This window comes from Phalangium opilio, unplaced genomic scaffold (genome assembly GCF_054372755.1).
Source record: "Phalangium opilio isolate 3A_F unplaced genomic scaffold, DU_Popi_V2 ptg000019l_1, whole genome shotgun sequence".
In the NCBI taxonomy this organism is placed as follows: Eukaryota; Metazoa; Arthropoda; class Arachnida; order Opiliones; family Phalangiidae; genus Phalangium; species Phalangium opilio.
The window spans coordinates 491,343-516,390 of NW_028324152.1; the positions used below are offsets into that span (position 1 = coordinate 491,343).

The following is a 25,048-nucleotide window of genomic DNA, read 5'->3' on the forward strand; positions in this document are numbered from 1 at the left end:
TATTCCAGTAATTTAATTAAATTAACTCATCGGAATTTTTACACTATTGTCTTAACTTTTCAAAATTTAATAGCTACGAAATCGAGATCAAGTAACATAAGAGCGAGGCTCCAACGAGAATCAAAATCATGATCATCTGTTTACTAGACAGGCGCTTTAACCAATAAGCCACGGAGCCCTTGCTTTAAAGCGATATGAATGCTGAATATTTCAGTAAATTAACTAAATTATCTCATGGGAACTTTTACACTATTGTTTGCATATATGCATATCTAAATCAACTATTATTTTTAATTTTTCAAAATTTAATAGCTTCGAAATCTAGTTCAAGTAATATAACAGCGAGGCTCCGACGAGAATCGATCTCATGATCTCCTGTTTACTAGACAGGCCCTTTAACCACTAAGCCACGGAGCCCTTGCTATGAAGCGATATGAATGCTGAATATTTCAGTAAGTTAACTAATTATATCATCGGAATTTTTACACTATTGTTTGCATATAGGCATATCTAAATCAAATATTATTTTTAATTTTTCAAAATTTAATAGCTACGAAATCTAGTTCAAGTAACATAACAGCGAGGCTCCGACGAGAATCGAACTCATGATCTCCTGTTTTCTAGACTGGCGCTTTAACCACTAAGCCACGGAGCCCTTGCTTTGAAGCGATATGAATGCTGAAAATTTCAGAAAATTAACTAAATTATATCATCGGAACTTTTACTCTATTGTTTGCATATATGCATATCTAAATCAACTATTATTTTTAATTTTTCAAAATTTAATAGCTTCGAAATCTCGTTCAAGTGATATAACAGCGAGGATCCGACGAGAATTGAACTCATGATCTCCTGTTTACGAGACAGGCGCTTTAACCACTAAGCCACGGAGCCCTTGCTTTGAAGCGATATGAATTCTGAATATTTCAGTAAATTAACTAAATTATCTCATCGGAACTTTTACACTATTGTTTGCATATAGGCATATATAAATCAACTATTATTTTTAATTTTTCAAAATTTAATAGCTACGAAATGTAGTTCAAGTAACATAACAGCGAGCTCCTACGAGAATCGAACTCATGATCTCCAGTTTACGAGACAGGCGCTTTAACCACTAAGCCACGGAGCCCTTGCTTTGAAGCGACATGAATGCTGAATATTCCAGTAATTTAACTAAATTAACTCATGGGAACTTTTGCACTATTGTTTGCATATATTCATATCTAAATCAACTATTTTTTTTAATTTATCAAAATTTAATAGCTTCGAAATCTCGTTCAAGTGATATAACAGCGAGGCTCCGACGAGAACTGAACTCATGATCTCCTGTTTACGAGACAGGCGCTTTAACCACTAAGCCACGGTGCCCTTTCCTTGAAGCAATATGAATACTGAATATTCCAGTAATTTAATTAAATTAACTCATCGGAATTTTTACACTATTGTCTTAACTTTTCAAAATTTAATAGCTACGAAATCGAGATCAAGTAACATAAGAGCGAGGCTCCAACGAGAATCAAAATCATGATCATCTGTTTACTAGACAGGCGCTTTAACCAATAAGCCACGGAGCCCTTGCTTTAAAGCGATATGAATGCTGAATATTTCAGTAAATTAACTAAATTATCTCATGGGAACTTTTACTTTATTGTTTGCATATATGCATATCTAAATCAACTATTATTTTTAATTTTTCAAAATTTAATAGCTTCGAAATCTAGTTCAAGTAATATAACAGCGAGGCTCCGACGAGAATCGAACTCATGATCTCCTGTTTATTAGACAGGCACTTTAACCACTAGGCCACGGAGCCCTTGCTTTGGAGCGATATGAATGCAGAATATTTCAGTAAATTAACTAAACTATATCATCGGAACTTTTGCCCTATTATTTTAATTTTTCAAAATTATATAGCTACGAAATATAGTTCAAGTAACATAACAGCGAGGCTCCGACGAGAATCGAACTCATGATCTCCTGTTTACTAGACAGGCGCTTTAACCACTAAGCCACGGAGCCCTTGCTTTGAAGCGACATGGATGCTGAATATTCCAATAATTTAACTAAATTAACTCATCGGAATTTTTACAATATTGTTTTAATTTTTCAAAATTTAATAGCTACGAAATCTAGATCAAGTAACATAACAGCAAGGCTCCGACGAGAATCGAACTCATGATCTCCTGTTTACTAGACAGGCGCTTTAACCACTAAGCCACGGAGCCCTTGCTTTGAAGCGATTTGAATTCTGAATATTTCAGTAAATTAACTAAATTATCTCATCGGAACTTTTGCCCTATTATTTTAATTTTTCAAAATTATATAGCTACGAAATCTACTTCAAGTAACTTAACAGCGAGGCTCCGACGAGAATCGAACTCATGATCTCCAGTTTACGATACAGGCGCTTTAACCACTAAGCCACGGAGCCATTGCTTTGAAGCGACATGAATGCTGAATATTCCAGTAATTTAACTAAATTAACTCATGGAAACTTTTACACTATTGTTCGCATATATGCATATCTAAATCAACTATAATTTTTAATTTTTCAAAATTAAATAGCTTCGAAATCTCGTTCAAGTGATATAACAGCGAGGCTCCGACGAGAATAGAACTCATGATCTCCTGTTTACTAGACAGGCGCTTTAACCACTAACCCACGGAGCCCTTGCTTTGAAGCGATATGAATGCTGAATATTTCAGTAAATTAACTAAATTATCTCATCGGAGATTTTACACTATTGTTTGCATATAGGCATATCTAAATCAACTATTATTTTTAATTTTTCAAAATTTAATAGCTACGAAATCTAGTTCAAGTGACATAACATCGAGGCTCCGACGAGAATTGAACTCATGATCTCCTGTTTACGAGACAGGCGCTTTAACCACTAAGCCACGGAGCCCTTGCTTTGAAGCGATATGATTTCTGAATATTCCAGTAAATTAACTAAATTATCTCATCGGAACTGTTACCCTATTGTTTGCATAAATGCATATCTAAATCCACTATTAATTTTAATTTTTTCAAAATTTCACAGCTACGAAATCTAGTTAAAGTAATATAACAGCGAGGCTCCGACGAGAATCGAACTCATGATCTCCTGTTTACGAGACAGGCGCTTTAACCACTAAGTCACGGAGCCCTTTCTTTGAAGCAATATGAATGCTGAATATTAAAGTAATTTAACTAAATTAACTCATCGGAATTTTACAACTATTGTTTTAACTTTTCAAAATTTAATAGCTACGAAATCGAGATCAAGTAACATAAGAGCGAGGCTCCAACGAGAATCGAACTAATGATCACCTGTTTACTAGCCAGGCGCTTTAACCAATAAGCCACGGAGCCCTTGCTTTAAAGCGATATGAATGCTGAATATTTCAGTTAATTAACTAAATTATCTCATCGGGACTTTTACACTATTGTTTGCATATATGCATATCTAAATCAACTATTATTTTTAATTTTTCAAAATTTAATAGCTTCGAAATCTAGTTCAAGTAATATAACTGCGAGGCTCCGACGAGAATCGAACTCATGATCTCCTGTTTACTAGACAGGCGCTTTAACCACTAAGCCACGGAGCCCTTACTTTGAAGCGAGATGAATGCTGAATATTCCAGTAATTTAACTAAATTAACTCATCGGAATTTTCACCCTATTGTTTTAATTTTTCAAAATTTAATAGCTACGAAATCGAGATCAAGTAACATAACAGCGAGGCTCCAACGAGAATCGAACTCATGATCACCTGTTTACTAGACAGGCGCTTTAACCAATAAGCCACGGAGCCCTTGCTTTAGAGTGATATGAATGCTGAATATTTTAGTAAATTAACTAAATTATCTCATGGGAACTTTTACACTATTGTTTGCATATATGCATATCTAAATCAACTATTATTTTTAATTTTTCAAAATTTAATAGCTTCGAAATCTAGTTCAAGTAATATAACAGCGAGGCTCCGACGAGAATCGAACTCATGATCTCCTGTTTACGAGACAGACGCTTTAACCACTAAGCCACGGAGCCCTTGCTTTAAAGCGACATGAATGCTGAATATTTCAGTAATTTTACTAAATTAACTCATCGGAATTTTTACCCTTAGGTTTTAATTTTTTAAAATTTAATAGCTAAGAAATCTAGATCAAGTAACATAACAGCAGGGCTCCGACGAGAATCGATCTCGTGATCTCCTGTTTACGAGACAGGCGCTTTAACCACTAAGCCACGGAGCCCTTGCATTGAAGTGACATGAATGCGAATATTCCAGTAATTTAACTAAATTAACTCATCGGAATTTTTACCCTATTGTTTTAATTTTTCAAAATTTAATAGCTACGAAATCTCGTTCAAGTAACATAACAGCGAGGCTCCGACGAGAATCGATCTCATGATCTCCTGTTTACTAGACAGGCGCTTTAATCACTAAGCCACGGAGCCCTTGCATTGAAGCGATATGAATGCAGAATATTTCAGTAAATTAACTAAATTATCTCATCGGGACTTTTACACTATTGTTTGCATATATGCATATCTAAATCAACAATTATTTTTAATTTTTCAAAATTTAATAGCTACGAAATCTAGTTCAAGTAACATAACAGCGAGGCTCCGACGAGAATCGAACTCGTGATCTCCGGTTTACGAGACAGGCGCTTTAACCACTAAGTCACGGAGTCCTTTCTTTGAAGCAATATGAATGCTGAATATTCCAGTAATTTAACTAAATTATCTCATCGGAACTTTTACCCTATTGTTTGCATAAATGCATATCTAAATCAACTATTATTTGTAATTTTTTCAAAATTTGAGAGCTACGAAATCTAGTTCAAGTAATATAACAGCGAGGCTCCAACGAGAATCGAACTCATGATCACCTAATTACTAGCCAGGCGCTTTAACCAATAAGCCACGGAGCCCTTGCTTTAAAGCGATATGAATGCTGAATATTTCAGTTAATTAACTAAATTATCTCATCGGGACTTTTACACTATTGTTTGCATATATGCATATCTAAATCAACTATTATTTTTAATTTTTCAAAATTTAATAGCTTCGAAATCTAGTTCAAGTAATATAACAGCGAGGCTCCGACGAGAATCGAACTCATGCTCTCCTGTTTACGAGACAGACGCTTTAACCACTAAGCCACGGAGCCCTTGCTTTGAAGCGACATGAATGCTGAATTTTTCAGTAAACTAACTAAATTATCTCATCGGAACTGTTACCCTATTGTTTGCATAAATGCATATCTAAATCAACTATTATTTTTAATTTTTCAAAATTTAATAGCTTCGAAATCAAGTTCAAGTAATATAACAGAGAGGCTCCGACGAGAATCGAACTCATGATGTCCTGTGTACAAGACAGGCGCTTTAACCACTAAGCCACGGAGCCCTTGCTTTGGAGCGATATGAATGCAGAATATTTCAGTAAATTAACTAAATTATCTCATCGGAACTTTTGCCCTATTATTTTAATTTTTCAAAATTATATAGCTACGAAATCTAGTTCAAGTAACATAACAGTCAGGGTCCGACGAGAATCGAACTCATGATCTCCTGATTACTAGACAGGCGCTTTAACCACTAATCCACGGAGCCCTTGCTTTGAAGCGAAATGAATGCTGAATATTCCAGTAATTTAACTAAATTAACTCATCGGAATTTTTACACTATTGTTTTAACTTTTCAAATTTTAATAGCTACGAAATCTAGTTCAAGTATCATAACAGCAAGGCTCCAACGAGAATCGAACTCATAATCTCCTGTTTACTAGACAGGCGCTTTAACAACTAAGCCACGGAGCCCTCGCTTTGAAGCGATATGAATGCAGAATATTTCAGTAAATTAACTAAATTATCTCATCGGAACTTTTACCCTATTGTTTGCAGAAATGCATATCTAAATCAACTATTATTTTTAATTTTTTCAAAACTTTATAGCTACGAAATCTAGTTCAAGTAACATAACAGCAAGGCTCCAACGAGAATCGAACTCTTGATCTCCTGTTTACTAGACAGGCGCTTTAACAACTAAGCCACGGAGTCCTCGCTTTAAAGCGATATGAATGCTGAATATTTCAGTAAATTAACTAAATTATCTCATGGGAACTTTTACACTATTGTTTGCAAATATGCATATCTAAATCAACTATTATTTTTAATTTTTCAAAATTTAATAGCTTCGAAATCTAGTTCAATTAATATAACAGCGAGGCTCCGACGAGAATCGAACTCTTGATCTCCTGTTTACAAGACAGTCGCTTTAACCACTACGCCACGGAGCCTTTGCTTTGAAGCGATATGAATTCTGAATATTCCAGTAAATTAACTAAATTATCTCATCGGAACTTTTACACTATTGTTTGCATATATGCATATCTAAATCAACTATTATTTTTAATTTTTCAAAATTTAATAGCTTCGAAATCTAGTTCAATTAATATAACAGCGAGGCTCCGACGAGAATCGAACTCTTGATCTCCTGTTTACAAGACAGGCGCTTTAACCACTTAGCCACGGAGCCCTTGCTTTGAAGCGACATGAATGCTGAATTTTTCAGTAAATTAAATAAATTATCTCATCGGAGCTGTTACCCTATTGTTTGCATATATGCATATCTAAATCAACTATTATTTTTAATTTTTCAAAATTTAATAGCTACGAAATCTAGTTCAAGTAACATAACAGCAGGGCTCCGACGAGAATCGATCTCATGATCTCCTGTTTACGAGACAGGCGGTTTAACCACTAAGCCCTTGCTTTGAAGCGACATGAATGCTGAATATTCCAGTAATTTAACTAAACTAACTCATCGGAATTTTTACACTATTGTTTTAACTTTTCATATTTTAATAGCTACGAAATCTAGATCACGTAATATAACAGCGAGGCTCCGACGAGAATCGAACTCATGCTCTCCTGTTTACTACTCAGTCGCTTTAACCACAACGCCACGGAGCCCTTGCTTTGAAGCGATATGAATTCTGAATATTCCAGTAAATTAAATGAATTATCTCATCGGAACCTTTACCCTATTGTTTGCATAAATGAATATCTAAATCAACTATTTTTTTTAATTTTTTCAAAATTTGATAGCTACGTAATCTAGTTCAAGTAACATAACAGCAAGGCTCCAACGAGAATCGATCTCGTGATCTCCTGTTTACGAGACAGGCGCTTTAACCACTAAGCCACGGAGCCCTTGCATTGAAGTGACATGAATGCGAATATTCCAGTAATTTAACTAAATTAACTCATCGGAATTTTTACCCTATTGTTTTAATTTTTCAAAATTTAATAGCTACGAAATCTCGTTCAAGTAACATAACAGCGAGGCTCCGACGAGAATCGATCTCATGATCTCCTGGTTACGAGACAGGCGCTTTAACCACTAAGCCACGGAGCCCTTGCTTTGAATTGATATGAATGCAGAATATTTCAGTAAATTAACTAAATTAACTCATCGGAATTTTTACACTATTGTTTTAACTTTTCAAATTTTAATAGCTACGAAATCTAGTTCAAGTAACGTAACAGCAAGGCTCCAACGAGAATCGAACTCATAATCTCCTGTTTACTAGACAGGCACTTTAACAACTAAGCCACGGAGCCCTCGCTTTGAAGCGATATGAATGCTGAATATTTCACTAAATTAAACAAATTATCTCGTCGGAACTGTTACCCTATTGTTTGCATAAATGCATATCTAAATCAACTATTATTTTTAATTTTTTCAAAATTTAATAGTTACGAAATCTAGATCAAGTAAAATAACAGCGAGGCTCCGACGAGAATCGAGCTCATGATCTCCTGTTTACTAGACAGGCGCTTTAACCACTAAGCCACGGAGCCCTTGCTTTGAAGCGACATGAATGCTGAATTTTTCAGTAAACTAACTAAATTATCTCATCGGAACTGTTACCCTATTGTTTGCATATATACATATTTAAATCAACTATTATTTTTAATTTTTCAAAATTTAATAGCTACGAAATCTAGTTCAAGTAACATAACAGCGAGGCTCCGACGAGAATCGATCTCATGATCTCCTGTTTACGAGACAGGCGCTTTAACCACTAAGCCCTTGCTTTGAAGCGACATGAATGCTGAATATTCCAGTAATTTAACTTAATTAACTCATCGGAATTTTTACCCCATTGTTTTAATTTTTCAAAATTTAATAGCTACGAAATCTCGTTCAAGTAACATAACAGCGAGGCTCCGACGAGAATCGATCTCATGATCTCCTGTTTACGAGACAGGCGCTTTAACAACTAAGCCAGGGAGTCCTCGCTTTAAAGCGATATGAATGCTGAATATTTCAGTAAATTAACTAAATTATCTCATGGGAACTTTTACACTATTGTTTGCAAATATGCATATCTAATTCAACTATTATTTTTAATTTTTCAAAATTTAATAGCTTCGAAATCTAGTTCAATTAATATAACAGCGAGGCTCCGACGAGAATCGAACTCTTGATCTCCTGTTTACAAGACAGGCGCTTTAACCACTTAGCCACGGAGCCCTTGCTTTGAAGCGACATGAATGCTGAATTTTTCAGTAAATTAAATAAATTATCTCATCGGAGCTGTTACCCTATTGTTTGCATATATGCATATCTAAATCAACTATTATTTTTACCTCTCCGTGTGACGTAGTCCAGGAGAGGTTCTGTAACGGCCGTGTCTGTCTGTGTGTGTGTCTGTCTGTCTGTCCGTTGTTACACCCACGTGACCGCGTTCGCAGTTTGCGTATCGGAGCAAACGTGTTCGCCATTTCCGAACTGCTTTCACAGTCACGGAAATGGCTCCTCTACTTGAGTTCTCACACCACCAATCTTCTGGTCTTTGTCCACACCACACGGACACTAGTCTGTTCTTACTGGCTGCTAATCACCACCATCTTCTGGTCTTCGTCCATTCCACGTGGACACCAGTCTGTACATACTGGCTTCTAATCACCACCATCTTCTGTTCTTTGTCAATTCCACATTGACACCCGTCTGCACTTACACTGCCTTCTAACACCACCATCCACTGGTCTTCCGTCTATTCCACATAGACACCAATCTGTATCATTGGCTTCTACTCCATTATCATCGTTTGGTTTTAGGATATACGCGGCGATCAGCTAGGGTTACGAGAAACGTCTAGCCTCCCTAAGGTAGGATCGCTACCAAAGGTTTTCGCATTTGCGGTTTTTCCTTACTATTATAATGGAAACGAATCGTATATATACCCCAAAATTTGAAGAAAGCGGGAAGAGGGGTACCCTTCACTTTAAACGTCAATATTAGCAAAGTTTGAGAAGATAATAAGTATAACTTTATTTTAAACGATTTAACTATTATTAATGTTAATTATTGAAGATTAAAATAATTAAAAATAATTATATTTATTTAAATATTAAAGATAAACCTCTCGTGCAAAGAGAGAGATTATCATTGCCTCCTATATCTACCAAGGCCCGTGCATGCGATATATTTCCTTCATTGCCTCCTATATCGATCAAGGCCCGTGCATTGTGATATATTTCATTCATTGCATAAACATAAGCGAGATTGTTTTGGGAAAAAAATACTGCTTCCACTAATGGGTTTATACTCCTTGTTACTGTTGTATAGAGTAATCATGATAAAAGCTTAAAAAATTACGAGAGGACAGACCTTTTTTATCCTCATCCAAAAATATTTTTTGGTGCTAAGACTGCTTTAAAAAATCCAAACGGCTAGGCATTGGTAAAAAAGACAAATGATATTTTTCAAATCTTATGAGATAACGCCCACCTAGTTGAAAATTGACGTTTTTTATCCGCGGGAGCCATTCTTAATGAGAATTTCGATGCTAGTAGGTTGTCAATTAAACTACCGGTATATTATTGTTGTTGGAAATTGGATATTAAGTCAAATTAAGTGGTTGTAAAGAGCCAGCAGGTTTTTGCCGCTTCTTTTTGTGAGTATTTGATTTTTATATGTAAAATGGAGGAAGATAATGTTGAGAGTAAGGATGAAATGCGGAAGCGCAAAGCGCGGGAAAGGATGAGGGCAAAAAGGTCGACGTTTTCATTGGATACTTAAGGTTATATAATCTTCTCGACACGGAGAGGTAATATTTTGGTTTTCCCGACTTGTTAATTTTTCAAAATTTAATAGCTACGAAATCTAGTTCAAGTAACATAACAGCAGGGCTCCGACGAGAATCGATCTCATGATCTCCTGTTTACGAGACAGGCGGTTTAACCACTAAGCCCTTGCTTTGAAGCGACATGAATGCTGAATTTTTCAGTAAATTAAATAAATTATCTCATCGGAGCTGTTACCCTATTGTTTGCATATATGCATATCTAAATCAACTATTATTTTTACCTCTCCGTGTGACGTAGTCCAGGAGAGGTTCTGTAACGGCCGTGTCTGTCTGTGTGTGTGTCTGTCTGTCTGTCCGTTGTTACACCCACGTGACCGCGTTCGCAGTTTGCGTATCGGAGCAAACGTGTTCGCCATTTCCGAACTGCTTTCACAGTCACGGAAATGGCTCCTCTACTTGAGTTCTCACACCACCAATCTTCTGGTCTTTGTCCACACCACACGGACACTAGTCTGTTCTTACTGGCTGCTAATCACCACCATCTTCTGGTCTTCGTCCATTCCACGTGGACACCAGTCTGTACATACTGGCTTCTAATCACCACCATCTTCTGTTCTTTGTCAATTCCACATTGACACCCGTCTGCACTTACACTGCCTTCTAACACCACCATCCACTGGTCTTCCGTCTATTCCACATAGACACCAATCTGTATCATTGGCTTCTACTCCATTATCATCGTTTGGTTTTAGGATATACGCGGCGATCAGCTAGGGTTACGAGAAACGTCTAGCCTCCCTAAGGTAGGATCGCTACCAAAGGTTTTCGCATTTGCGGTTTTTCCTTACTATTATAATGGAAACGAATCGTATATATACCCCAAAATTTGAAGAAAGCGGGAAGAGGGGTACCCTTCACTTTAAACGTCAATATTAGCAAAGTTTGAGAAGATAATAAGTATAACTTTATTTTAAACGATTTAACTATTATTAATGTTAATTATTGAAGATTAAAATAATTAAAAATAATTATATTTATTTAAATATTAAAGATAAACCTCTCGTGCAAAGAGAGAGATTATCATTGCCTCCTATATCTACCAAGGCCCGTGCATGCGATATATTTCCTTCATTGCCTCCTATATCGATCAAGGCCCGTGCATTGTGATATATTTCATTCATTGCATAAACATAAGCGAGATTGTTTTGGGAAAAAAATACTGCTTCCACTAATGGGTTTATACTCCTTGTTACTGTTGTATAGAGTAATCATGATAAAAGCTTAAAAAATTACGAGAGGACAGACCTTTTTTATCCTCATTCAAAAATATTTTTTGGTGCTAAGACTGCTTTAAAAAATCCAAACGGCTAGGCATTGGTAAAAAAGACAAATGATATTTTTCAAATCTTATGAGATAACGCCCACCTAGTTGAAAATTGACGTTTTTTATCCGCGGGAGCCATTCTTAATGAGAATTTCGATGCTAGTAGGTTGTCAATTAAACTACCGGTATATTATTGTTGTTGGAAATTGGATATTAAGTCAAATTAAGTGGTTGTAAAGAGCCAGCAGGTTTTTACCGCTTCTTTTTGTGAGTATTTGATTTTTATATGTAAAATGGAGGAAGATAATGTTGAGAGTAAGGATGAAATGCGGAAGCGCAAAGCGCGGGAAAGGATGAGGGCAAAAAGGTCGACGTTTTCATTGGATACTTAAGGTTATATAATCTTCTCGACACGGAGAGGTAATATTTTGGTTTTCCCGACTTGTTAATTTTTCAAAATTTAATAGCTACGAAATCTAGTTCAAGTAACATAACAGCAGGGCTCCGACGAGAATCGATCTCATGATCTCCTGTTTACGAGACAGGCGGTTTAACCACTAAGCCCTTGCTTTGAAGCGACATGAATGCTGAATATTCCAGTAATTTAACTAAACTAACTCATCGGAATTTTTACACTATTGTTTTAACTTTTCATATTTTAATAGCTACGAAATCTAGATCAAGTAATATAACAGCGAGGCTCCGACGAGAATCGAACTCATGCTCTCCTGTTTACTACTCAGTCGCTTTAACCACAACGCCACGGAGCCCTTGCTTTGAAGCGATATGAATTCTGAATATTCCAGTAAATTAAATGAATTATCTCATCGGAACTTTTACCCTATTGTTTGCATAAATGAATATCTAAATCAACTATTATTTTTAATTTTTTCAAAATTTGATAGCTACGTAATCTAGTTCAAGTAACATAACAGCAAGGCTCCAACGAGAATCGAACTCCTAATCTCCTGTTTACTAGACAGGCGCTTTAACTACTAAGCCACGGAGCCCTCGCTTTAAAGCGATATGAATGCTGAATAATTCAGTAAATTAACTAAATTATCTCATCGGAACTGTTACCCTATTGTTTGCATATATGCATATCTAAATCAACTATTATTTTTAATTTTTCAAAATTTAATAGCTACGAAATCTAGTTCAAGTAACATAACAGCAGGGCTCCGACGAGAATCGATCTCGTGATCTCCTGTTTACGAGACAGGCGCTTTAACCACTAAGCCACGGAGCCCTTGCATTGAAGTGACATGAATGCGAATATTCCAGTAATTTAACTAAATTAACTCATCGGAATTTTTACCCTATTGTTTTAATTTTTCAAAATTTAATAGCTACGAAATCTCGTTCAAGTAACATAACAGCGAGGCTCCGACGAGAATCGATCTCATGATCTCCTGGTTACGAGACAGGCGCTTTAACCACTAAGCCACGGAGCCCTTGCTTTGAATTGATATGAATGCAGAATATTTCAGTAAATTAACTAAATTATCTCATCGGAACTTTTTCCCTATTGTTTGCATAAATGCATATCTAAATCAACTATTATTTTTAATTTTTTCAAAATTTGATAGCTACGAAATCTAGTTCAAGTAACATAACAGCAAGGCTCCAACGAGAATCGAACTCATAATCTCCTGTTTACTAGACAGGCGCTTTAACTACTAAGCCACGGAGCCCTCGCTTTGAAGCGATATGAATGCTGAATATTTCAGTAAATTAACTAAATTATTTCATCGGAACTGTTATCCTATTGTTTGCACATATGCATATCTAAATCAACTATTATTTTTAATTTTTCAAAATTTAATAGCTACGAAATCTAGTTCAAGTAACATAACAGCGAGGCTCCGACGAGAATCGAACTCATGCTCTCCTGTTTACTACACAGTCGCCTTAACCACAACGCCACGGAGCCCTTGCTTTGAAGCGATATGAATTTTGAATATTCCAGTATATTAAATAAATTATCTCGTCGGAACTTTTACCCTATTGTTTGCATAAATGCATATCTAAATCAACTATTATTTTTAATTTTTTCAAAATTTCATAGCTACGAAATCTAGTTCAAGTAATATAACAGCGAGGCTCCGACGAGAATCGAACTCATGATCTCCTGTTTACGAGACAGGCGGTTTAACCACTAAGCCACGGAGCCCTTGCTTTGAAGCGACATGAATGCTGAATATTCCAGTAATTTAACTAAACTAACTCATCGGAATTTTTACACTATTGTTTTAACTTTTCATATTTTAATAGCTACGAAATCTAGATCAAGTAATATAACAGCGAGGCTCCGACGAGAATCGAACTCATGCTCTCCTGTTTACTACACAGTCGCTTTAACCACAACGCCACGGAGCCCTTGCTTTGAAGCGATATGAATGCTGAATAATTCAGTAAATTAACTAAATTATCTCATCGGAACTGTTACCCTATTGTTTGCATATATGCATATCTAAATCAACTATTATTTTTAATTTTTCAAAATTTAATAGCTACGAAATCTAGTTCAAGTAACATAACAGCAGGGCTCCGACGAGAATCGATCTCGTGATCTCCTGTTTACGAGACAGGCGCTTTAACCACTAAGCCACGGAGCCCTTGCATTGAAGTGACATGAATGCGAATATTCCAGTAATTTAACTAAATTAACTCATCGGAATTTTTACCCTATTGTTTTAATTTTTCAAAATTTAATAGCTACGAAATCTCGTTCAAGTAACATAACAGCGAGGCTCCGACGAGAATCGATCTCATGATCTCCTGGTTACGAGACAGGCGCTTTAACCACTAAGCCACGGAGCCCTTGCTTTGAATTGATATGAATGCAGAATATTTCAGTAAATTAACTAAATTATCTCATCGGAACTTTTTCCCTATTGTTTGCATAAATGCATATCTAAATCAACTATTATTTTTAATTTTTTCAAAATTTGATAGCTACGAAATCTAGTTCAAGTAACATAACAGCAAGGCTCCAACGAGAATCGAACTCATAATCTCCTGTTTACTAGACAGGCGCTTTAACTACTAAGCCACGGAGCCCTCGCTTTGAAGCGATATGAATGCTGAATATTTCAGTAAATTAACTAAATTATTTCATCGGAACTGTTATCCTATTGTTTGCACATATGCATATCTAAATCAACTATTATTTTTAATTTTTCAAAATTTAATAGCTACGAAATCTAGTTCAAGTAACATAACAGCGAGGCTCCGACGAGAATCGAACTCATGCTCTCCTATTTACTACACAGTCGCCTTAACCACAACGCCACGGAGCCCTTGCTTTGAAGCGATATGAATTTTGAATATTAAAGTATATTAAATAAATTATCTCGTCGGAACTTTTACCCTATTGTTTGCATAAATGCATATCTAAATCAACTATTATTTTTAATTTTTTCAAAATTTCATAGCTACGAAATCTAGTTCAAGTAATATAACAGCGAGGCTCCGACGAGAATCGAACTCATGATCTCCTGTTTACGAGACAGGCGGTTTAACCACTAAGCCACGGAGCCCTTGCTTTGAAGCGACATGAATGCTGAATATTCCAGTAATTTAACTAAACTAACTCATCGGAATTTTTACACTATTGTTTTAACTTTTCATATTTTAATAGCTACGAAATCTAGATCAAGTAATATAACAGCGAGGCTCCGACGAGAATCGAACTCATGCTCTCCTGTTTACTACACAGTCGCTTTAACCACAACGCCACGGAGCCCTTGCTTTGAAGCGATATGAATGCTGAATAATTCAGTAAATTAACTAAATTATCTCATCGGAACTGTTACCCTATTGTTTGCATATATGCATATCTAAATCAACTATTATTTTTAATTTTTCAAAATTTAATAGCTACGAAATCTAGTTCAAGTAACATAACAGCAGGGCTCCGACGAGAATCGATCTCGTGATCTCCTGTTTACGAGACAGGCGCTTTAACCACTAAGCCACGGAGCCCTTGCATTGAAGTGACATGAATGCGAATATTCCAGTAATTTAACTAAATTAACTCATCGGAATTTTTACCCTATTGTTTTAATTTTTCAAAATTTAATAGCTACGAAATCTCGTTCAAGTAACATAACAGCGAGGCTCCGACGAGAATCGATCTCATGATCTCCTGGTTACGAGACAGGCGCTTTAACCACTAAGCCACGGAGCCCTTGCTTTGAATTGATATGAATGCAGAATATTTCAGTAAATTAACTAAATTATCTCATCGGAACTTTTACCCTATTGTTTGCATAAATGCATATCTAAATCAACTATTATTTTTAATTTTTTCAAAATTTGATAGCTACGAAATCTAGTTCAAGTAACATAACAGCATGGCTCCAACGAGAATCGAACTCATAATCTCCTGTTTACTAGACAGGCGCTTTAACTACTAAGCCACGGAGCCCTCGCTTTGAAGCGATATGAATGCTGAATATTTCAGTAAATTAACTAAATTATTTCATCGGAACTGTTATCCTATTGTTTGCACATATGCATATCTAAATCAACTATTATTTTTAATTTTTTCAAAATTTGATAGCTACGAAATCTAGTTCAAGTAACATAACAGCAAGGCTCCAACGAGAATCGAACTCATAATCTCCTGTTTACTAGACAGGCGCTTTAACTACTAAGCCACGGAGCCCTCGCTTTGAAGCGATATGAATGCTGAATATTTCAGTAAATTAACTAAATTATTTCATCGGAACTGTTATCCTATTGTTTGCACATATGCATATCTAAATCAACTATTATTTTTAATTTTTCAAAATTTAATAGCTACGAAATCTAGTTCAAGTAACATAACAGCGAGGCTCCGACGAGAATCGAACTCATGCTCTCCTATTTACTACACAGTCGCCTTAACCACAACGCCACGGAGCCCTTGCTTTGAAGCGATATGAATTTTGAATATTAAAGTATATTAAATAAATTATCTCGCCGGAACTTTTACCCTATTGTTTGCATAAATGCATATCTAAATCAACTATTATTTTTAATTTTTTCAAAATTTCATAGCTACGAAATCTAGTTCAAGTAATATAACAGCGAGGCTCCGACGAGAATCGAACTCATGATCTCCTGTTTACGAGACAGGCGGTTTAACCACTAAGCCACGGAGCCCTTGCTTTGAAGCGACATGAATGCTGAATATTCCAGTAATTTAACTAAACTAACTCATCGGAATTTTTACACTATTGTTTTAACTTTTCATATTTTAATAGCTACGAAATCTAGATCAAGTAATATAACAGCGAGGCTCCGACGAGAATCGAACTCATGCTCTCCTGTTTACTACACAGTCGCTTTAACCACAACGCCACGGAGCCCTTGCTTTGAAGCGATATGAATGCTGAATAATTCAGTAAATTAACTAAATTATCTCATCGGAACTGTTACCCTATTGTTTGCATATATGCATATCTAAATCAACTATTATTTTTAATTTTTCAAAATTTAATAGCTACGAAATCTAGTTCAAGTAACATAACAGCAGGGCTCCGACGAGAATCGATCTCGTGATCTCCTGTTTACGAGACAGGCGCTTTAACCACTAAGCCACGGAGCCCTTGCATTGAAGTGACATGAATGCGAATATTCCAGTAATTTAACTAAATTAACTCATCGGAATTTTTACCCTATTGTTTTAATTTTTCAAAATTTAATAGCTACGAAATCTCGTTCAAGTAACATAACAGCGAGGCTCCGACGAGAATCGATCTCATGATCTCCTGGTTACGAGACAGGCGCTTTAACCACTAAGCCACGGAGCCCTTGCTTTGAATTGATATGAATGCAGAATATTTCAGTAAATTAACTAAATTATCTCATCGGAACTTTTACCCTATTGTTTGCATAAATGCATATCTAAATCAACTATTATTTTTAATTTTTTCAAAATTTGATAGCTACGAAATCTAGTTCAAGTAACATAACAGCATGGCTCCAACGAGAATCGAACTCATAATCTCCTGTTTACTAGACAGGCGCTTTAACTACTAAGCCACGGAGCCCTCGCTTTGAAGCGATATGAATGCTGAATATTTCAGTAAATTAACTAAATTATTTCATCGGAACTGTTATCCTATTGTTTGCACATATGCATATCTAAATCAACTATTATTTTTAATTTTTTCAAAATTTGATAGCTACGAAATCTAGTTCAAGTAACATAACAGCAAGGCTCCAACGAGAATCGAACTCATAATCTCCTGTTTACTAGACAGGCGCTTTAACTACTAAGCCACGGAGCCCTCGCTTTGAAGCGATATGAATGCTGAATATTTCAGTAAATTAACTAAATTATTTCATCGGAACTGTTATCCTATTGTTTGCACATATGCATATCTAAATCAACTATTATTTTTAATTTTTCAAAATTTAATAGCTACGAAATCTAGTTCAAGTAACATAACAGCGAGGCTCCGACGAGAATCGAACTCATGCTCTCCTATTTACTACACAGTCGCCTTAACCACAACGCCACGGAGCCCTTGCTTTGAAGCGATATGAATTTTGAATATTCCAGTATATTAAATAAATTATCTCGTCGGAACTTTTACCCTATTGTTTGCATAAATGCATATCTAAATCAACTATTATTTTTAATTTTTTCAAAATTTCATAGCTACGAAATCTAGTTCAAGTAATATAACAGCGAGGCTCCGACGAGAATCGAACTCATGATCTCCTGTTTACGAGACAGGCGGTTTAACCACTAAGCCACGGAGCCCTTGCTTTGAAGCGACATGAATGCTGAATATTCCAGTAATTTAACTAAACTAACTCATCGGAATTTTTACACTATTGTTTTAACTTTTCATATTTTAATAGCTACGAAATCTAGATCAAGTAATATAACAGCGAGGCTCCGACGAGAATCGAACTCATGCTCTCCTGTTTACTACACAGTCGCTTTAACCACAACGCCACGGAGCCCTTGCTTTGAAGCGATATGAATGCTGAATAATTCAGTAAATTAACTAAATTATCTCATCGGAACTGTTACCCTATTGTTTGCATATATGCATATCTAAATCAACTATTATTTTTAATTTTTCAAAATTTAATAGCTACGAAATCTAGTTCAAGTAACATAACAGCAGGGCTCCGACGAGAATCGATCTCGTGATCTCCTGTTTACGAGACAGGCGCTTTAACCACTAAGCCACGGAGCCCTTGCATTGAAGTGACATGAATGCGAATATTCCAGTAATTTAACTAAATTAACTCATCGGAATTTTTACCCTATTGTTTTAATTTTTCAAAATTTAATAGCTACGAAATCTCGTTCAAGTAACATAACAGCGAGGCTCCGACGAGAATCGATCTCATGATCTCCTGGTTACGAGACAGGCGCTTTAACCACTAAGCCACGGAGCCCTTGCTTTGAATTGATATGAATGCAGAATATTTCAGTAAATTAACTAAATTATCTCATCGGAACTTTTACCCTATTGTTTGCATAAATGCATATCTAAATCAACTATTATTTTTAATTTTTTCAAAATTTGATAGCTACGAAATCTAGTTCAAGTAACATAACAGCATGGCTCCAACGAGAATCGAACTCATAATCTCCTGTTTACTAGACAGGCGCTTTAACTACTAAGCCACGGAGCCCTCGCTTTGAAGCGATATGAATGCTGAATATTTCAGTAAATTAACTAAATTATTTCATCGGAACTGTTATCCTATTGTTTGCACATATGCATATCTAAATCAACTATTATTTTTAATTTTTCAAAATTTAATAGCTACGAAATCTAGTTCAAGTAACATAACAGCGAGGCTCCGACGAGAATCGAACTCATGCTCTCCTGTTTACTACACAGTCGCCTTAACCACAACGCCACGGAGCCCTTGCTTTGAAGCGATATGAATTTTGAATATTCCAGTAAATTAAATAAATTATCTCGTCGGAACTTTTACCCTATTGTTTGCATAAATGCATATCTAAATCAACTATTATTTTTAATTTTTTCAAAATTTCATAGCTACGAAATCTAGTTCAAGTAATATAACAGCGAGGCTCCGACGAGAATCGAACTCATGATCTCCTGTTTACGAGACAGGCGGTTTAACCACTAAGCCACGGAGCCCTTGCTTTGAAGCGACATGAATGCTGAATATTCCAGTAATTTAACTAAACTAACTCATCGGAATTTTTACACTATTGTTTTAACTTTTCATATTTTAATAGCTACGAAATCTAGATCAAGTAATATAACAGCGAGGCTCCGACGAGAATCGAACTCATGCTCTCCTGTTTACTACACAGTCGCTTTAACCACAACGCCACGGAGCCCTTGCTTTGAAGCGATATGAATTCTGAATATTCCAGTAAATTAAATAAATTATCTCATCGGAGCTGTTACCCTATTGTTTGCATAAATGAATATCTAAATCAACTATTATTTTTAATTTTTTCAAAATTTGATAGCTACAAAATCTAGTTCAAGTAACATAACAGCAAGGCTCCAACTAAAATCGAACTCATAATCTCCTGTTTACTAGACAGGCGCTTTAACTACTAAGCCACGGAGCCCTCGCTTTGAAGCGATATGATCTCCTGTTTACGAGACAGGCGCTTTAACCACTAGGCCACGGAGCCCTTGCGTTGAAGCGACATGAATGCTGAATATTCCAGCAATTTAACTAAATTAACTCATCGGAATTTTTACCCTCTTGTTTTAATTTTTCAAAATTTAATAGCTACGAAATCTCGTTCAAGTAACATAACAGCGAGGCTCCAACGAGAATCGATCTCATGATCTCCTGGTTACGAGACAGGCGCTTTAACCACTATGCCACGGAGCCCTTGCTTTGAATTGATATGAATGCAGAATGTTTCAGTAAATTAACTAAATTATCTCATCGGAACTGTTATCCTATTGTTTGCACATATGCATATCTAAATCAACTATTACTTTTAATTTTTCAAAATTTAATAGCTACGAAATCTAGTTCAAGTAACATAACAGCGAGGCTCCGACGAGAATCGAACTCATGCTCTCCTGTTTACTACACAGTCGCTTTAACCACAACGCCACGGAGCCCTTGCTTTGAAGCGATATGAATTCTGAATATTCCAGTAAATTAAATAAATTATCTCATCGGAGCTGTTACCCTATTGTTTGCATAAATGAATATCTAAATCAACTATTATTTTTAATTTTTTCAAAATTTCATAGCTACGAAATCTAGTTCAAGTAATATAACAGCGAGGCTCCGACGAGAATCAAACTCAAGATCTCCTGTTTACGAGACAGGCGGTTTAACCACTAAGCCACGGAGCCCTTGCTTTGAAGCGACATGAATGCTGAATATTCCAGTAATTTAACTAAACTAACTCATCGGAATTTTTACACTATTGTTTTAACTTTTCAAAATTTAATAGCTACGAAATCTAGTTCAAGTAACATAACAGGGAGGCTCCGACGAGAATCGAACTCTTGATCTCCTGTTTACTAGACAGGCGCTTTAACCACTAAGCCACGGAGCCCTTGCTTTGAATCGACATGAATGCTGAATTTTTCAGTAAACTAACTAGATTATCTCATCGGAACTGTTACCCTATTGTTTGCATATATGCATATTTAAATCAACTATTATTTTTAATTTTTCAAAATTTAATAGCTACGAAATCTAGTTCAAGTAACATAACAGCGAGGCTCCGACGAGAATCGATCTCATGATCTCCTGTTTACGAGACAGGCGCTTTAACCACTAAGCCACGGAGCCCTTGCTTTGAAGCGACATGAATGCTGAATATTCGAGTAATTTAACTTAATTAACTCATCGGGATTTTTACCCTATTGTTTTAATTTTTCAAAATTTAATAGCTACGAAATCTTGTTCAAGTAACATAACAGCGAGGCTCCGACGAGAATCGATCTCATGATCTCCTGTTTACGAGACAGGCGCTTTAACCACTAAGCCACGGAGCCCTTGCTTTGAAGCGATATGAATGCAGAATATTTCAGTAAATTAACTAAATTATCTCATCGGAACTTTTACCCTATTGTTTGCAGAAATGCATATCTAAATCAACTATTATTTTTAATTTTTTCAAAATTTTATAGCTACGAAATCTAGTTTAAGTAACATAACAGCAAGGCTCCAACGAGAATCGAACTCATAATCTCCTGTTTACTAGACAGGCGGTTTAACAACTAAGCCACGGAGCCCTCGCTTTAAAGCGATATGAATGCTGAATATTTCAGTAAATTAACTAAATTATCTCACGGGAACTTTTACACTATTGTTTGCATATATGCATATCTAAATCAACTATTATTTTTAATTTTTCAAAATTTAATACCTTCGAAATCTAGTTCAATTAATATAACAGCGAGGCTCCGACGAGAATCGAACTCTTGATCTCCTGTTTACAAGACAGGCGCTTTAACCACTAAGCCACGGAGCCCTTGCTTTGGAGCGATATGAATGCAGAATATTTCAGTAAATTAACTAAATTATCTCATCGGAACTTTTGCCCTATTATTTTAATTTTTCAAAATTATATAGCTACGAAATCTAGTTCAAAAAACATAACAGCGAGGCTCCGACGAGAACCGAACTCATGATCTCCTGATTACTAGACAGGCGCTTTAACCACTAAGCCACGGAGCCCATGCTTGAGCGACATGAATGCAGAATATTCAAATAATTTAACTAAATTATCTCATCGGAACTTTTACCCTATTTTTTGCATAAATTTTTTGCATAAATGCAAATCTAAATCAACTATTATTTTTAATTTTTCAAAATTTATTAGCTACGAAATCTAGTTCAAGTAACAATACAGCGAGGCTCCGACGAGAATCGAACTCATGATCTCCTGTTTACAAGACAGCCGCTTTAACCACTAAGCCACGGAGCCCTTCTTTGAAGCGATATGAATGCTGAATATTCCAGTAATTTTACTAAATTAACTCATCGGAATTTTTACCCTATTGTTTTAATTTTTCAAAATTTAATGGCTACGAAATCTAGATCAAGTAAAATACCAGCGAGGCTCCGACGAGAATCGATCTCATGATCTCCTTTTTACTAGACAGGCGCTTTAACCACTAAGCCACGGAGCCCTTGCTTTGAAGCGACATGAATGCTGAATATTCCAGTAATTTAACTAAATTAACTCATCGGAACTGTTAGCCTATTGTTTGCACATATGCATATCTAAATCAACTATTATTTTTAATTTTTCAAAATTTAATAGCTACGAAATCTAGTTCAAGTAACATAACAGCGAGGCTCCGACGAGAATCGAACTCATGCTCTCCTGTTTACTACACAGTCGCATTAACCACAACGCCACGGAGCCCTTGCTTTGAAGCGATATGAATTCTGAATATTCCAGTAAATTAAATAAATTATCTCATCGGAACTGTTACCCTATTGTTTGCATAAATGAATATCTAAATCAACTATTATTTTTAATTTTTTCAAAATTTCATAGCTACGAAATCTAGTTCAAGTAATATAACAGCGAGGCTCCGACGAGAATCGAACTCATGATCTCCATTTTACGAGACAGGCGCTTTAACCACTAAGCCACGGAGCCCTTGCTTTGAAGCGATATGAATGCTGAATATTTCAGTAAATTAACTAAATTATATCATCGGAATTTATACCCTATTGTTTTAATTTTTCAAAATTTAATAGCTATGAAATCGAGATCAAGTAACATAACAGCGCGGCTCCGACGAGAATCGAACTCATGATCTCTTGTTTACGAGACAGGCGCTTAAACCACTAAGCCACGGAGCCCTTGCTTTGAAGCGACATGAATGCTGAATATTCCAGTAATTTAACTAAATTAACTCATCGGAATTTTTACACTATTGTTTTAACTTTTCTAATTTTAATAGCTGCGTTATCTAGTTCAAGTAAAAAAACAGCGAGGCTCCGACGAGAATCGAACTCATGATCTCCTGTTTACAAGACAGGCTCTTTAACCATTAAGCTACGGAGCCCTTGCTTTGAAGCGATATGAATGCAGAATCTTTCAGTAAATTAACTAAATTATCTCATCGGAACTTTTACCCTATTGTTTGCATATATGCATATCTAAATCAACTATTATTTTTAATTTTTCAAAAATTAATAGCTACGAAATCTAGTTCAAGTAACATAACAGCGATGCTCCGACGAGAATAGAACTCACGCTCTCCTGTTTACTAGACTGTCGCTTTAACCACTAAGCCACGGAGCCCTTGCTTTGAACGATATGAATGCTGAATATTTCAGTAAATTAACCAAATTAACTCATCGGAATTTTTACCCTATTGTTTTAATTTTTCAAAATTTATTAGCTACGAAATCTAGTTCAACTAACATAACAGCGAGGCTCCGACGAGAATCGAACTCATGATCTCCTGTTTACTAGACAGGCGCTTTAACCACTAAGCCACGGAGCCCTTGCTTTGAAGCGATATGAATGCTGAATATTTCAGTAAATCCTACAGGGCCGGTAGGCCCTTGTAGATATGACTTGACACCCTTTTGTAACGTTAAAGCAAAATTCACATGCTTTTTACCTCTCTGAGTGACGTATGTCACGGAGAGGTTCTAATTTCGACGTGTGTGTGTGTGTGTGTGTCTGTTGTTACACCCACGTGACCGCGTTCGCAGTTTCCAAATCGGAGCAAACGTGTTCGCCATTTCCGAACTGCTTTCACAGTCACGGAAATGGCTCCTTTACTTGAGTTCTCACACCACCATCTTCTCGTCTTTGTCCATCCCACTTGGACACCAGTCTGTACTTACTGGCTTCTAATCACCATCATCTTTTGGTCTTCGTCCATCCCACATGGACACCAGTCTGCATTCATTGGCTTCTAATCACCACCATCTTCTGGTCTTCGTCCATTCCACTTGGACACCAGTCTGTACATACTGGCTTCTAATCACCACCATCTTTTGGTCTTCGTCCATCCCACATGGACACCAGTCTGTACATACTGGCTTCTAATCACTACCATCTTTTGGTCTTCGTCCATCCCACATGGACACCAGTCTGTACATACTGGCTTCTAATCACCACCATCTTCTGGTCTTCGTCCATTCCACTTGGACACCAGTCTGTACACCTGGCTTCTACTCCATCGTCATCGTTGGGTTTAAGACATTCGCGGCGATCAGCTAGGGTTACGAGAAACGTCTAGCCGCCCTAGGGTGGGTTGTCCACCAAAGGTTTTCGCAATTGCGGTTGTTCTTGCTTTTAGCTGTAGTTCGACACCCTTATATACTACCTATTTGAGTAAGGTAATGCAACCGGCGTATGCTTCATTTCAAACGCCAATATTAGTCAAGTCTCTCAAGAATGTCTAATTGTTCTTTATCAACGCGATGTAACGCTCAATAAGGCGAACAACTAACGAAGAAAATATTTAATATTAATTATATTTATTTTAATATTTAAGATAATCTTGTTTCTCAACTCAAAATTAAAACGGAAAGAGTTAAAAAGCAGTCTATGTTTTAGTCTGTGTATGTCCGTCCGTTAGTGCATCGCGTTAGCAGTTCGCTTTGTGTTGTGGAAAGAAATCCTACAAAACCTTAATATTTGGTTTTCTCATAATGTATAA

General features: G+C 36.2%; 44 non-coding genes across 44 annotated transcripts; all 44 read right to left on the reverse strand.

Annotated features, from left to right (window-relative positions):
• Positions 1-582: 582 nt before the first annotated feature.
• On the reverse strand, positions 583-655 carry TRNAS-AGA (transfer RNA serine (anticodon AGA)). The gene has a single exon. It is a non-coding gene; the product is annotated as a tRNA-Ser (tRNA).
• Positions 656-821: 166 nt separating this feature from the next.
• TRNAT-CGU (transfer RNA threonine (anticodon CGU)) lies at positions 822-894 on the reverse strand. The gene has a single exon. It is a non-coding gene; the product is annotated as a tRNA-Thr (tRNA).
• Positions 895-1,059: 165 nt separating this feature from the next.
• On the reverse strand, positions 1,060-1,132 carry TRNAT-CGU (transfer RNA threonine (anticodon CGU)). The gene has a single exon. It is a non-coding gene; the product is annotated as a tRNA-Thr (tRNA).
• Positions 1,133-1,298: 166 nt separating this feature from the next.
• On the reverse strand, positions 1,299-1,371 carry TRNAT-CGU (transfer RNA threonine (anticodon CGU)). Its single transcript has one exon. It is a non-coding gene; the product is annotated as a tRNA-Thr (tRNA).
• Positions 1,372-1,743: 372 nt separating this feature from the next.
• Positions 1,744-1,816, reverse strand: TRNAI-AAU (transfer RNA isoleucine (anticodon AAU)). Its single transcript has one exon. It is a non-coding gene; the product is annotated as a tRNA-Ile (tRNA).
• Positions 1,817-1,949: 133 nt separating this feature from the next.
• Positions 1,950-2,022, reverse strand: TRNAT-AGU (transfer RNA threonine (anticodon AGU)). Its single transcript has one exon. It is a non-coding gene; the product is annotated as a tRNA-Thr (tRNA).
• Positions 2,023-2,155: 133 nt separating this feature from the next.
• Positions 2,156-2,228, reverse strand: TRNAT-AGU (transfer RNA threonine (anticodon AGU)). The gene has a single exon. It is a non-coding gene; the product is annotated as a tRNA-Thr (tRNA).
• Positions 2,229-2,361: 133 nt separating this feature from the next.
• Positions 2,362-2,434, reverse strand: TRNAT-CGU (transfer RNA threonine (anticodon CGU)). Its single transcript has one exon. It is a non-coding gene; the product is annotated as a tRNA-Thr (tRNA).
• A 405-nt stretch (positions 2,435-2,839) lies between these two features.
• TRNAT-CGU (transfer RNA threonine (anticodon CGU)) lies at positions 2,840-2,912 on the reverse strand. Its single transcript has one exon. It is a non-coding gene; the product is annotated as a tRNA-Thr (tRNA).
• Positions 2,913-3,079: 167 nt separating this feature from the next.
• TRNAT-CGU (transfer RNA threonine (anticodon CGU)) lies at positions 3,080-3,152 on the reverse strand. Its single transcript has one exon. It is a non-coding gene; the product is annotated as a tRNA-Thr (tRNA).
• A 372-nt stretch (positions 3,153-3,524) lies between these two features.
• TRNAT-AGU (transfer RNA threonine (anticodon AGU)) lies at positions 3,525-3,597 on the reverse strand. The gene has a single exon. It is a non-coding gene; the product is annotated as a tRNA-Thr (tRNA).
• A 372-nt stretch (positions 3,598-3,969) lies between these two features.
• Positions 3,970-4,042, reverse strand: TRNAT-CGU (transfer RNA threonine (anticodon CGU)). The gene has a single exon. It is a non-coding gene; the product is annotated as a tRNA-Thr (tRNA).
• Positions 4,043-4,175: 133 nt separating this feature from the next.
• TRNAT-CGU (transfer RNA threonine (anticodon CGU)) lies at positions 4,176-4,248 on the reverse strand. Its single transcript has one exon. It is a non-coding gene; the product is annotated as a tRNA-Thr (tRNA).
• Positions 4,249-5,098: 850 nt separating this feature from the next.
• TRNAT-CGU (transfer RNA threonine (anticodon CGU)) lies at positions 5,099-5,171 on the reverse strand. Its single transcript has one exon. It is a non-coding gene; the product is annotated as a tRNA-Thr (tRNA).
• A 166-nt stretch (positions 5,172-5,337) lies between these two features.
• On the reverse strand, positions 5,338-5,410 carry TRNAT-UGU (transfer RNA threonine (anticodon UGU)). Its single transcript has one exon. It is a non-coding gene; the product is annotated as a tRNA-Thr (tRNA).
• Positions 5,411-6,467: 1,057 nt separating this feature from the next.
• TRNAT-UGU (transfer RNA threonine (anticodon UGU)) lies at positions 6,468-6,540 on the reverse strand. Its single transcript has one exon. It is a non-coding gene; the product is annotated as a tRNA-Thr (tRNA).
• Positions 6,541-7,144: 604 nt separating this feature from the next.
• TRNAT-CGU (transfer RNA threonine (anticodon CGU)) lies at positions 7,145-7,217 on the reverse strand. The gene has a single exon. It is a non-coding gene; the product is annotated as a tRNA-Thr (tRNA).
• A 132-nt stretch (positions 7,218-7,349) lies between these two features.
• Positions 7,350-7,422, reverse strand: TRNAT-CGU (transfer RNA threonine (anticodon CGU)). Its single transcript has one exon. It is a non-coding gene; the product is annotated as a tRNA-Thr (tRNA).
• Positions 7,423-7,795: 373 nt separating this feature from the next.
• TRNAT-AGU (transfer RNA threonine (anticodon AGU)) lies at positions 7,796-7,868 on the reverse strand. The gene has a single exon. It is a non-coding gene; the product is annotated as a tRNA-Thr (tRNA).
• Positions 7,869-8,471: 603 nt separating this feature from the next.
• TRNAT-UGU (transfer RNA threonine (anticodon UGU)) lies at positions 8,472-8,544 on the reverse strand. The gene has a single exon. It is a non-coding gene; the product is annotated as a tRNA-Thr (tRNA).
• A 4,058-nt stretch (positions 8,545-12,602) lies between these two features.
• On the reverse strand, positions 12,603-12,675 carry TRNAT-CGU (transfer RNA threonine (anticodon CGU)). The gene has a single exon. It is a non-coding gene; the product is annotated as a tRNA-Thr (tRNA).
• Positions 12,676-12,807: 132 nt separating this feature from the next.
• TRNAT-CGU (transfer RNA threonine (anticodon CGU)) lies at positions 12,808-12,880 on the reverse strand. The gene has a single exon. It is a non-coding gene; the product is annotated as a tRNA-Thr (tRNA).
• Positions 12,881-13,526: 646 nt separating this feature from the next.
• Positions 13,527-13,599, reverse strand: TRNAT-CGU (transfer RNA threonine (anticodon CGU)). Its single transcript has one exon. It is a non-coding gene; the product is annotated as a tRNA-Thr (tRNA).
• A 372-nt stretch (positions 13,600-13,971) lies between these two features.
• Positions 13,972-14,044, reverse strand: TRNAT-CGU (transfer RNA threonine (anticodon CGU)). Its single transcript has one exon. It is a non-coding gene; the product is annotated as a tRNA-Thr (tRNA).
• A 132-nt stretch (positions 14,045-14,176) lies between these two features.
• Positions 14,177-14,249, reverse strand: TRNAT-CGU (transfer RNA threonine (anticodon CGU)). Its single transcript has one exon. It is a non-coding gene; the product is annotated as a tRNA-Thr (tRNA).
• A 646-nt stretch (positions 14,250-14,895) lies between these two features.
• On the reverse strand, positions 14,896-14,968 carry TRNAT-CGU (transfer RNA threonine (anticodon CGU)). Its single transcript has one exon. It is a non-coding gene; the product is annotated as a tRNA-Thr (tRNA).
• A 372-nt stretch (positions 14,969-15,340) lies between these two features.
• Positions 15,341-15,413, reverse strand: TRNAT-CGU (transfer RNA threonine (anticodon CGU)). The gene has a single exon. It is a non-coding gene; the product is annotated as a tRNA-Thr (tRNA).
• Positions 15,414-15,545: 132 nt separating this feature from the next.
• Positions 15,546-15,618, reverse strand: TRNAT-CGU (transfer RNA threonine (anticodon CGU)). The gene has a single exon. It is a non-coding gene; the product is annotated as a tRNA-Thr (tRNA).
• An 886-nt stretch (positions 15,619-16,504) lies between these two features.
• Positions 16,505-16,577, reverse strand: TRNAT-CGU (transfer RNA threonine (anticodon CGU)). Its single transcript has one exon. It is a non-coding gene; the product is annotated as a tRNA-Thr (tRNA).
• Positions 16,578-16,949: 372 nt separating this feature from the next.
• TRNAT-CGU (transfer RNA threonine (anticodon CGU)) lies at positions 16,950-17,022 on the reverse strand. The gene has a single exon. It is a non-coding gene; the product is annotated as a tRNA-Thr (tRNA).
• A 132-nt stretch (positions 17,023-17,154) lies between these two features.
• Positions 17,155-17,227, reverse strand: TRNAT-CGU (transfer RNA threonine (anticodon CGU)). The gene has a single exon. It is a non-coding gene; the product is annotated as a tRNA-Thr (tRNA).
• Positions 17,228-18,113: 886 nt separating this feature from the next.
• On the reverse strand, positions 18,114-18,186 carry TRNAT-CGU (transfer RNA threonine (anticodon CGU)). Its single transcript has one exon. It is a non-coding gene; the product is annotated as a tRNA-Thr (tRNA).
• Positions 18,187-18,558: 372 nt separating this feature from the next.
• On the reverse strand, positions 18,559-18,631 carry TRNAT-CGU (transfer RNA threonine (anticodon CGU)). The gene has a single exon. It is a non-coding gene; the product is annotated as a tRNA-Thr (tRNA).
• Positions 18,632-18,763: 132 nt separating this feature from the next.
• On the reverse strand, positions 18,764-18,836 carry TRNAT-CGU (transfer RNA threonine (anticodon CGU)). The gene has a single exon. It is a non-coding gene; the product is annotated as a tRNA-Thr (tRNA).
• A 646-nt stretch (positions 18,837-19,482) lies between these two features.
• On the reverse strand, positions 19,483-19,555 carry TRNAT-CGU (transfer RNA threonine (anticodon CGU)). Its single transcript has one exon. It is a non-coding gene; the product is annotated as a tRNA-Thr (tRNA).
• Positions 19,556-20,885: 1,330 nt separating this feature from the next.
• TRNAT-AGU (transfer RNA threonine (anticodon AGU)) lies at positions 20,886-20,958 on the reverse strand. Its single transcript has one exon. It is a non-coding gene; the product is annotated as a tRNA-Thr (tRNA).
• Positions 20,959-21,124: 166 nt separating this feature from the next.
• On the reverse strand, positions 21,125-21,197 carry TRNAT-CGU (transfer RNA threonine (anticodon CGU)). The gene has a single exon. It is a non-coding gene; the product is annotated as a tRNA-Thr (tRNA).
• A 133-nt stretch (positions 21,198-21,330) lies between these two features.
• Positions 21,331-21,403, reverse strand: TRNAT-CGU (transfer RNA threonine (anticodon CGU)). Its single transcript has one exon. It is a non-coding gene; the product is annotated as a tRNA-Thr (tRNA).
• Positions 21,404-21,809: 406 nt separating this feature from the next.
• On the reverse strand, positions 21,810-21,882 carry TRNAT-UGU (transfer RNA threonine (anticodon UGU)). Its single transcript has one exon. It is a non-coding gene; the product is annotated as a tRNA-Thr (tRNA).
• A 383-nt stretch (positions 21,883-22,265) lies between these two features.
• On the reverse strand, positions 22,266-22,338 carry TRNAT-UGU (transfer RNA threonine (anticodon UGU)). Its single transcript has one exon. It is a non-coding gene; the product is annotated as a tRNA-Thr (tRNA).
• Positions 22,339-22,949: 611 nt separating this feature from the next.
• On the reverse strand, positions 22,950-23,022 carry TRNAT-CGU (transfer RNA threonine (anticodon CGU)). Its single transcript has one exon. It is a non-coding gene; the product is annotated as a tRNA-Thr (tRNA).
• A 133-nt stretch (positions 23,023-23,155) lies between these two features.
• On the reverse strand, positions 23,156-23,228 carry TRNAT-CGU (transfer RNA threonine (anticodon CGU)). The gene has a single exon. It is a non-coding gene; the product is annotated as a tRNA-Thr (tRNA).
• Positions 23,229-23,361: 133 nt separating this feature from the next.
• On the reverse strand, positions 23,362-23,434 carry TRNAT-UGU (transfer RNA threonine (anticodon UGU)). Its single transcript has one exon. It is a non-coding gene; the product is annotated as a tRNA-Thr (tRNA).
• Positions 23,435-23,805: 371 nt separating this feature from the next.
• On the reverse strand, positions 23,806-23,878 carry TRNAT-AGU (transfer RNA threonine (anticodon AGU)). The gene has a single exon. It is a non-coding gene; the product is annotated as a tRNA-Thr (tRNA).
• Positions 23,879-25,048: the final 1,170 nt, after the last annotated feature.